The sequence below is a fragment of the Leopardus geoffroyi genome, chromosome E3 (genome assembly GCF_018350155.1).
Source record: "Leopardus geoffroyi isolate Oge1 chromosome E3, O.geoffroyi_Oge1_pat1.0, whole genome shotgun sequence".
Taxonomy (NCBI): domain Eukaryota; kingdom Metazoa; phylum Chordata; class Mammalia; order Carnivora; family Felidae; genus Leopardus; species Leopardus geoffroyi.
This window is the reverse complement of record NC_059340.1, coordinates 20,316,473-20,327,571: the sequence shown is the minus strand read 5'-3', so window position 1 is coordinate 20,327,571 and position 11,099 is coordinate 20,316,473. Positions and strand designations below refer to the sequence as shown.

Here is an 11,099-nt window from a genome sequence, read left to right as displayed (position 1 = left end):
CATGCCGACAGCAAGACAAAAACACAGTGGCAGTATTTTCCCAAATGCTACTCGTTTGTGTTTTTGCCCCGAGGATTTACACCATGGCTGACTATTCACCTATTTTTCCTTGAAGCACTTTTTTGGGTAAATTTTGCCTCATTATGTAAATGAAAAATCCAGTATCACTCACCCTATTTAAAAGGTGTATTAGTCAAGAAAGATTAGGCAATACATGGGGTGCCCGGGTGGCTCGGTCGGTTAAGCGTCTGACTTCGGCTCAGGTCATGATCTCACAGTCCGTGAGTTCGAGCCCCGCGTCGGGCTCTGTGCTGACAGCTCAGAGCCTGGAGCCTGTTTCAGATTCTGTGTCTCCCTCTCTCTAACCCTCCCCTATTCATGTTCTGTCTCTCTCTGTCTCAAAAATAAATAAACGTTTAAAAAAAAAAGATTAGGCAATACAGCAATAATAGTTGATCCCAAGAGTTCAACGACCTAACATAGCATAACCAATGTGGGGTGACAGAGGGCCCCCCACGCAGTGAGAGTCTGAGCAGAGGGAGTCATGCCATCTCGTAACAGGAAATGACAGAGCTGGACGGTCGCTCACAGGTTTCAAATCTTCCGCGCACAGCCCCATTGGCCACGGATGGTCACGTGGCCCTGCCTGCCGGCAAGGGGACCAGGAAATGTGGGGGTGCACCTGCGTACTGGTTATCCGTAAATGTCTCTGCTGCGGAGAGTAGCTGTGAAGTCCATACAACAATAGGATTAAATTCTACCTAGAAGTCTGTGCTGTGAGCCAGAACATGACGAAAGAAAAGAAATTAGCAAGCTTCGAAAGTATGTTAAAGACGTTAGAGCAGCAAGCTGAGACTTTCTCCTGGATCCCAACAAAAGGACGAGGAGAGCAGTGAGGAGGCAATGATCGGCTCACAAAGGGACTCAGTGTTATGTAGGGTGTGTCCCTGTAACAGCAAACCATCTTCGAGCAAAACCAAACCACGGAAAGAGTTTCTTTGAAGCCAAATAGAAACCCAGTGGGGATGAAGGATGTTTTAAGTAAGATGAGAATCCTCGGGCGTGCAACAGCGTCACTGTTGTGACACATGGTACTTTCCAAAGAAGATGACACCGGCTCTGACAGAGTGACAATGACAGACCTCTACAGAGAGGTGGAGGAGTTTCTATTCTGTGCCCTTGATTCTGAGTGGGCCCGTGATTACGACAGAACTGAACCCCACGACTTCCGAGGCAATGTTAAGAAGGGGTGTTAACACCCCAGCAGCAACGAGCCCGCGTGGCCCCTACGTCTTGGTTTCTAATACCATTCTCCAAAAAAAGGAACACGGCTCCTTGGAGAAATGGCTGATGCTGGCACCGGCGCAGGGAACACACGCAACGAGCCTGGAACACCTAGTGCGAAAAGGTAGGCAAGGGCGCGAGTGCGCACGCGTGCACGCACGCGCGCGTGCACACGCACACACGTACAGTGAATGATGGGGGAAGGAAAGGGTCATGAAGCCCTTCTGAAAGAGCTCCCAGTGGCCAAAGCTGGAGCAATTCAAGACACAAAATAAATACCACACTGTTGGATGATACCCCAAGGTAGAAAATAAATTGGGGCGCCTGGGTGGCGCAGTCGGTTAAGCGTCCGACTTCAGCCAGGTCACGATCTCACGGTCCGTGAGTTCGAGCCCCGCGTCAGGCTCTGGGCTGATGGCTCAGAGCCTGGAGCCTGTTTCCGATTCTGTGTCTCCCTCTCTCTCTGCCCCTCCCCCGTTCATGCTCTGTCTCTCTCTCTGTCCCAAAAATAAAAATAAAACGTTGAAAAAAAAATTAAAAAAAAAAATTAAAAAAAAAAAAAAAAGAAAATAAATAACCGTGGGTCAACACTGATATAAACCAACGATGGTATAAATAAATAAATAAGTAAATGGGGGGGGGGGGAAATAGACACATCTCCCATGTAGAAGAATTCCACATAATTTATGCAGATGCTCTGCCCTCGAGGAGGTGGAGCGTAACTCCCCACTCCCTAAGTGCAGGCTGCACAGAGCTGGTGACTTCCTTCCAAAAAGTACCATGTAGAGAAAGGAAAGGAAGACTAATTTTGCAGTGGGGACACCTAGCAAACGCCGCCACAGACAAGTGGTCAAGATCAACGTCGACAGTGACTGGTCGTGCTGATGGTACGTGCTCTTGATATGATGCGTTCAGAAGGGCCCTTCCCCTCTGTAGTCTTTGTCCCCCAAACCCACACCCCAGCCCCATCACGAGAAAAACATCAGAAAGATCCCCACTGAGGGACATTCTGCCAACATTCTACTGCCTCACTAGTACTCCTGGAAATTGTCAAAGCCATCCAAACAGGGAAAGTAAGAGAACCCGTCACAGCCAAGAGGCACTAAGGACACACGCCAGCTAAAGGTAATGCGGTATCCCGGATACCACATTCTATCCTAGGACAGAAAAATGACTTCAGGTTAAAAAACTACGAAAATCTGAATAAAGTATGGGCTTCAGTTATAAAGTTACGTGGATCCATATTGGTTCATTCATTGCAACAAATGTATCACGCTAGCCTAAGTTAGTGTGGGAAACTGGGCGTGGGAACCGTGTTATCTCAGCGATTTTTTCTGTAAAGCTAAAACTATTCTAAAATCAAGTGTTTGGTTTTTTAAAAAAGCAATACAGCTTCCACCTGGTACTCTCTCTCTCTTCGGGTGCAGACCCCGGCTGCCTTGTGCTGACACAAGTCCAGCTCCCTGGTGCCATCCTGTTGAAGAGACCGCTCAGACAGACCACACGGATAGACAGAGATGCCCAGCGAGCCACAGCCCTTGCTGCCCGGCTGAGTCCTCCCAGTTGTCAGTCTCCCGGCCCAGGGGCCAGATGTGTGCGAGGGGGCCTTTCAGAGGTCCCAGCTCCTGGCCTTCTCGCAGGTTCAGTGGACACCGAGTGGAACATAGACAAGCCAGCCCCACTGAGCTGTGCTCAAATTGCAGAGTCGTGCACAAAATAAGCGTTTTATGAAGTCCCTAAACACCGTGATGGCTCGTCACGCAGCATTACTTAAATGGAACAACCGGCCTGCAACTTCGACTTTGGTTATTGATCGATTTCCTCTCCACATCTGTCTTTAGCTCCGCTAGGGTCTGGGCAGTGGAAACAGATCCACAAGAGCTGCTGGTGATCCACAAGTCCCTGCTCTTGAAGAACTCTCAGTTGAGTGGAAGAAGCTAAGCCCCACGAGAGTAAAAACGAATGACAACCACACTGGATCGTAGCGAGCGGGTGAAGGCAGGACTTCAGAGGCGCAGAGAACAGGATGAATGACTCTGAGGGATCCCAGAGGGGAGAGACACGGGGAGAAAAAACAGCGTTTATTGAGCACCTAATATGCTTCACTGTTCTAAGTGGGGTACAATATGTATATGAATTCATCCTCCCAGTTAACACCATGATGTCATTATAACCACGTTAGAGAGGAAGAAACTGAGGCACAGAGATATGAAGGGATTCGTCAGGGCCCCACCAAGTGGCAGAGAGAGATGTGAAGGTCCTCTCGGTTTTCCTATCTATGACACGAAGGTATTGGATAAGACACACACGAAGGATCTTTGTGCCTCCAAGCCTTAGGTTATGTGTGGGTTTTGCCTGCCCGGCGTCTGTTCCCCTTCTTCCAGTAACAGAACCCAGCTTCTAGGAGCAGAACTGCCCCACCTCGACTCTCAGTCAGGAAGGGAAGCACACCCAGCCTCGGCCAGTCGCAATATCACATCCACCTTACGCGGTGATGGGCTCGGGCAAAAAGCACAGAGACTCAAGCCAGACGAAAGAGAGTCTTCTGAGGGCCTTTAGCCAGAATTCTTAGGAAAGAGGCACTCTGTTTTCCCTGGAGTTGCCAAGGGTGTAAATTTGGAGCTGTCAGGGGCTGTCATAAGAAGAAAGTCTGCCTGGAGGTAAAGCCAGTTCAGAGGAAGAGGGAGGCCAAGCACTGATGCCAAGATCATCCGAGCACCTAGGTCCAGCCTTGCCTGAAGCCGGAGAGATCAATCCTTGGAATTTTCTGTCGCATGATTCAATAAATGTGATCCTTTGAATGGGATTTCCGTAATTTATAACCAAAAGATGTCGAATACGATTCAATGGCAATGAGATGTGCTAGGGTTGGTGTCCTTATTTTTATTCCCCTTATTAGTGCCAAGTTCCCTGAGGATATAAAATGTGCCTTTTTCATCTTTGTACCCTTACCCCCAGCCCCATTGGTGTCTATCAGTGCCTGGCACATAGGAGGGCTCAGGAAAACATTTGTGGCCTTGCACTCATGGGCAGCACAGCTTACTTTCACTCCAAGGTCCTCTGGCTCTTCGGCTAGATGTAAGCCCCCTGGAGGTCCGAGGTACCTGAGGTTTGGTGTGATTCCTAAGGAACACGATGGTCTGAGCAATTAGAGTAGCTTCTGGCAGTTTCTCCAATGAGCCAGGAGTAGAGGATTGAGACATGAGTACGATAGCACGCCAACCGTGTTTAAGAGCGTGGGCTTTGAGGTCGGACTTACCTGGGACCATATCTTTCCCCACATTTTACCGGCTGTGTGATCTTGGGCAGGTTCCTGCCTGAGCTCCCATCTCCTCCGCTTTAAACCGGAGTTTTAGTATCTTTATCTTCAGGACCACAAATGAAGATGAAATGATATATAGCGCCCAGCTCAAGGTTAACCCTCAAGAAATGGCAGCTATTGTCAAGAACAATCCTAATCCCAATCCTAATCCTAATGATGATGATGGTGTTACAGTCCCCCCTTCCCAGTCCCCTTGGAAAATCGGCTATGCGTGAGGACAGGACACACTGTTCTCTTCCTCCTCCTTCTTTGGAAGGATTAGCACACGAGGCTGGGAGCGCCTCCCAGAAACCACCCGCGGCTGGGGGCCAGCAGGGCGGAGGATGCCAGGCTGAGGTGTCTTTGCAGCAGGGTCCAGGGTGGCAGGGAACGGAAGGATCTGGAAGGATCGGAGCTCGGGCTGCAGCCCAGCGGGCCAAGCTTTCTCCCTCCCCTGCTTTCATTCTGGACTGAAATTCCCACAGCAAGTAGAGCAGCGGGACTCCAAGGTCCCCTGTGCGTTCAGGCTTGAGGAGCCTGCTGGGCACCGGAGGTGGAAAAACAGGGGGCCCTGGGCCCGGAGGCAGCAAACCCAGGACGGAAGAGCAGGCCGCCCCAGGTGGCGCACTGACACTTTGGGAATTTTGCCGGAAGCCACCACCGTAGTGTCCCCTGCCCTGCCCGCCCTCCTGCTGACGGGCCGTTTTCCCCGCCTGGAACACCCTCTCCCCACGGCAAGGTGTCTGTTCTTTCTCTTCCCAGCATCTGGCTGAGCCACTCCGGAGCTTAGCAGCACACAATAACCATTATACGGTGCTTGTGGGTTCTGGGGGGTGGGGAACGGCACGTCTGTGCTCCACGATGCCCAGGGGTCAGCTGGGAAGGCTCCTATCGCTGGGGCTAGAATCTTCCCGAGGCTTGTTCACCCAGTGCCCAGTGCCTGGGCAGGGAGGACTCCAAGACGAGGCCCCGGGGTGGTCAGATTTCTTACAGAACAGCCCCAGGCTCCTGCGAGTTCCCGGTGAACAAAGCAGAAGCCGGATCGCCGTCTGTGACCCAGCCCCAAAGTTCCACAGAGTCCCCCCTGCCTTATTCTGTCAGCCAAGGAGGTCACAAGCCCACAGACTCAAACAGGAGAGAATTTCTGACTCGAAATGCCCCCCCTACACACACACACACACACACACACACACACACGCACGCACGCGTGCTCGAGCCTCCTTTAAGAGGACTTAAAGTTCCTCTCACCAAGTGCTGGATTCTCTTTGCTCACCCACCTGGGATCTGTCTCGTCGCATGATGTACTTTGGCCAGTACAATGTGACTCGATTGGGGCAATAGAAATGATTTGTGCCGTTTATGAGCCTAAGGCTCAAGAGACTCAAAGTTCCCCTCCCCTCTCTTGGAATCCTGCCACTGTCACGTGCACAAGCCCCAGGCTAGCCTCCTGCATGATGAGTGACCACTGGTACCTTTATCTCCATTGCCCTGGCCAACAGCCAGCTGACCAGCAGACATGTGAGCGAGGCCACCTTCACACGAGCAAGCCCCACGAAGACCAACGGGGTCAGACTCAGACGACCAAACCATCCAGATGCTCGGTAGTCTTACTGTTGTAAGCTACTCAGGTCGGGGATGGCTTGTTACGCAGCATTATTCATGCTAATGGATGACTGGTGCAAGCACTTAGCCCAGGGCCCGCTTGGATATGTGCCCAAATGCATTATTTGCAACACGAACAAAGCAACTAAACAAAACCCTTTGGCTTTCAAGGGTTTAAGAGAAAAGCCTCCTGGGACCCACGAAGGAAGGGAAGGTAGTGGTGTTTCGTCTGTAAGGGAGCAAAGCTTGAGTCTGTCTTGAGCAGGATCTTTGGGCTGGCCGTGGCCCGGGCAGTGGTTTGTGCGAGAATCCAAAGACGTACTGGCGGAGGAGGGTCCGTGCAACAGCAAGAGAGAGGACCCAGCCTGGCCAGGAGCCTCTGGGCTTCTCCCTCAGGTCAGCTTTATGCAGCTTCTGGAACCCTCCACCATCTGCCTCACCCACCGTTGCAGACATCCGTGAGCCCCAGAGCTGCCTTTCGCAGAATGTAGTCATCATCTGCTTCTGAGTTGTCTGGAAAGCTAGTGACAATGCAGAATCCTGGGCCTGACTCCAGAATTGCTACATGGAAAACTCCAGGGGTGGCGGCCAAAAACCTGTATTTCAAGAAGTTCCACACTGCCCTGGGGGACCTGGGGACACAGAACAGGAAGGGGCACCTGTGCTGATAGATTGGAACATACGGATTCTGGAACAGGCTACGGAATAGAGGCGATGACTGGAGACAAACAGCTGTTCTATCAATCCTCACCACCACATGGAACATAGTTCTCATACCCATTTCCTGGACGAGAACAGTAAGGCTCAGAGTGAGCGTTCCTGGCTGCCTGACTTCATATCAGCTTTTTGCTTCCACCCCGGCGGAATCCGCTCGACAGAACACTTTGTTCTTTTACCTTCCTCCTCTTTCAGGGTCGGTTTAGGCTCGCTGGCTCCTTGCTGAGGTGGCAACGCTGAGGTGAAAGGAAGGCAGCGAAGGGTATCCAGTGAATGGAAGCCACAGTATGTGGGAGGTTCTCACACCACCTTTAAGCAACTGGAGTCAAATGTCTCTTCTGTGGCCAAGCTCAATGTTGTTTTCCAGTTTAGAGTTTTGTTTGTATGTGTGTGTTTTCAGTAAATCTGATAATTAAGCCACAAATGTTCCCAAGCACACTTGGATGTATTTAAACGGCAGGCTGCTGATCAAATGGAGAAAATTCACAAACACGGACATAAATGGTGCCTTTTGTTTGTTCCCTGCCTTTCTGCGGCACTCAATTGGTTCTGTCAGCTTCACAGCCAATTCCAAGGCTGCCTGGGATGAGGGGAGGTGGGGGGAGGGGTGGGGCTGACAAAGAGACGGCAGGAAGTGAAGCCCCCTGGTGAAAGACTGTGGTTCTTTTCTTTTATGAAAACGTCTCATTGGCGCCTGTAATTCATCTCAACAAGCCAGTTTTGAAAACACAAGTTGGCAAAAGGGATGTCTGTCTCTGCCTGATCTGGTGGCATTCCCTACTTGATGTTATGGGCCACAATCGCATTCCTGATCATCATGAAAGAGAATCCGAGGGTCCCCCCTTCCCATCGCTTTTGACCTATGCTGTGGAGACTGTTTGGGCTCCTAGAGGCCCGGGGTCCCGCCCGGGGTCCTGTGGTCTCTGCCCACCCACTGACTAACAAAAAAATAAAAGTGGAAACAGTAAGGGAAGACTTATTTGCAGGGAGATTGCAATGCGGAGGGGTCTACTGTCCTAGAGAGAAAACCATAATGACGGGGTTTGGGGGCGATGGGGGTTCGGAGCTGACAGCCGAGAAGGAATTCTTTTTTTTTTTTTTTTCAACGTTTATTTTTTTTGGGACAGGGAGAGACAGAGCATGAACGGGGGAGGGGCAGAGAGAGAGGGAGACACAGAATCGGAAACCGGCTCCAGGCTCTGAGCTATCAGCCCAGAGCCCGACGCGGGGCTCGAACTCACGGACTGCAAGATCGTGACCTGGCTGAAGTTGGACGCTTAACCGACTGCGCCACCCAGGCGCCCCTAAGAATTCTTGAAGACGTCTTTGGTGCAAAAAGGTGATTTTATTAAAGCACGGGGACAGGACCCGTGGGCAGAAAGAGCTGCACTGGGGTTGTGAAAAGTGACTGATTATATATATATACCTTCTGGTTGGCAGGGGGTTAGGGACAGTGTAAGTCTCTAAGGAATTTTGGAAGCAAGGTTTCCAGGACCTTGAGGGGCTAGCTCAGAAAACATCTTTTATTACTGCTTAGTAAAACCTCCGTCATGAGGCCCTTCAGATGTGTATCAGGGGCCGTTAAGTCTGGAATATGACTGTTAACATATATCTTGGGGGGGGGCGGTGGTAGAGATAAAAGAGGTTTGCAAAGGAATTAAAAAAAAATTTTTTTTAATGTTTTATTTACTTTTGAGAGAGAGAAAGACAGAGTATGAGTGGGGGAGGGGCAGAGAGCGAGGGAGACACAGAATCCGAAGCAGGCTCCAGGCTCTGAGCTGTCAGCACAGAGCCCGACGTGGGGTTCAAATTCATGAGCTGTGAGATCATGACCTGAACCCAAGTCGGACACTTAATTGACTGAGCCACCCAGGCACCCCGAAATTTTTATGTGTTTAAGGAGACCCACAGGATCCTGGGAGGGGGGGTGGTCAGGATAATATTAAGCCAAGATTCACTTTTGCCCCTACCAAAGTGTCATCATCGTCAAGGCAGCTGAGCTCCTAGAAGAAGGTCACTCTGTTTCAAGGACTTGTTAATGGCTGTAGGCAGTAAGGGGATTCAATTTTTCATTTGCCTTGTTTCCCATATCACCATGGCAAGCACTTAAACCCCCTTACATCTTGATGAGGGTGATATTCGGGCTCCAGGAAATAGAATCTATAGGTTTCTGGAGATTAGGCTATGGAAAAGATTGCCTTTTTCTTGCAGTTTACTAAGTTATCTGTAAACTGAAGGAGACTCCTGTCCTGCACGACTGTGATCTCTATCAGTTAACTATTTGCTTTCTTTCCTTTCCCCTATTCTTGGACAGGCAGGAGTGTCGGAGGAATATCACACATATCCCACCTGGTGGAGGGGGGTGCTGTTAGCCTGTACTTTGCCCCTGGCTTGGCCCACGCTCCCTCATCAGTAAGGTTTGCGAGCATCGTCAGGGTTGGGCAAAAAGATTTTTCTTTTATAGGCTGCAGAAAAGAACTAGAAAGTGGGATCAAAGAGTAGCATAACGGGACAGGGGATCAGAGAACATCCTGTCCTCTTCGCAAGAAAGAAGGACCGTCTGCTGGCTTAGGCTGAGCGTGGACCAAAGTTCAGGGGCTGGAGGAAGGAGAGAATTTAACGAAATTTGGCTGACAAGCATTTTGCTCTGATTACTGGGGACAAGCAGTTCAGCTAATCACCTATGAGGCAAAGAGTGGGAATCTGGAGGGTCTGTGCCCGGCCTTGTCGGAGGTAAACACGGGCAGCATCCACGAGGCTTCTGGAAGTCACATGGAAAAGGGGTTCTTTGCAGCAAGCTGTTTTCTGGAACACAAAAGGGTGAGGGAAATTCCTTCAACCTTCACTGTTTTCCAGAAACACGGGGCTCAGACAAAATTCAATGCCGTCACCACTCAACTGGGGGGTGGAAATTATAATAGTTAATCTAGGATTTTAATATTTTTAAATGCTTTGAAAGCTCAAGGTGTGTAGTCAATGCTCAATAAATATCTGTTAATCTCTCTTCCCTGCAAGACCCTTGAGGGCAGGAAGTGAGTTCATTTGGTGTGATTTCCACCATGTTAGCCAACTACCTAGAACCCACTGATCTGCCGAATTGGCCCTGAGCAACCCTCAGTTTCCTTGTCTATAAGACATTATAATCTCCACCTAACGGGACTGTTAACATAATTAACATCGAGGAGTTCTCGGGGCCCCAGAGAATACCTGACACATCCCTGGTGACCAGTGACATGGCTCTTCTCAGTCCTCTTTCTGACTAGGCCTTGACCTTGGGCGCTGTCCTTGGCTTGCTGAGTCCAGTTTTAGCAAGAATCCTGTTGAATTAAGCAGAAATCCCCTACCCTTGGTATCTGACCCGATTTCTTATCCTCTACCCTTGAATATCTTACCACCCTGGCCTGCCGTCAGCAAAAATCCTGGGTGGTCGATTTAGCAGAATTCCCCTTATCCCTGACGCTTCCTCTTAAAAATTTCCCATCCACTGACCTAGACCCTGCTCCTTGGCTATGAATCTGCACTTGCCTTTGTCACATTTGGAGTTCAGGAGTACCTCTTTCCTCTATCACAGACCCCCACTGCAGCGGCAGGTAGCCTGCCTTACCACCTTTAACGGCTGTCATAAATAACTTTTTTCTTTGATAGCAGGAAATGATTCCCTTCCCTTTCCTCCTTGGACTCCAGACCCACTGTGAGCAGGACTTTCTACCACCTCTGTACAATGCTTCAAAAGGCCTGAATCCCTGGAAGCCACGGGCAGTGTGCTCCAAACCAAAACCCGCAGTGATGCCCACACCACTCAGGGTCGGGGCCGCGGCGGCAGGAGTGAGGATTCTGGCTGTCCACTGAAACCCAGGATTTCCTCACTCCTGCGGGCCGTGGATGCAAAAATGTCGGAGCTGTGACTTTCCGAAAGTACAAGGATTCGGCCACTTTATTTCACTGGGCACTGGCGGACCTCCCTGTAAACTAGGAAAACGAATCCTCTTAGTTGTACGGTTTCGATGAAATGGTGGATGCGAAGCTGACTAGCACACTAAGTTATCCTTGCTGAGGAAGTCGCAGGCGTCACCCAAGTGGGAATCGAAAACCAGGAAAAGATCCCTCACTTGCGGGTCGTCTCTACCCTACGGCCTTGTAAACACGACGGGGCGGGGCCACGGCATCGATCACTCGGCGCTCGGCTAGGCACTCC

General features: G+C 50.4%; 1 long non-coding RNA gene across 1 annotated transcript; it reads right to left on the bottom strand.

Annotated features, from left to right (window-relative positions):
• Positions 1 to 9,335: 9,335 nt before the first annotated feature.
• LOC123589555 lies at positions 9,336 to 11,045 on the bottom strand. Its single transcript, XR_006708386.1, has 3 exons — positions 10,863 to 11,045; positions 10,112 to 10,221; positions 9,336 to 9,709 (listed from the first exon to the last, which is right to left on the bottom strand). It is a non-coding gene; the product is annotated as an uncharacterized LOC123589555 (long non-coding RNA).
• Positions 11,046 to 11,099: the final 54 nt, after the last annotated feature.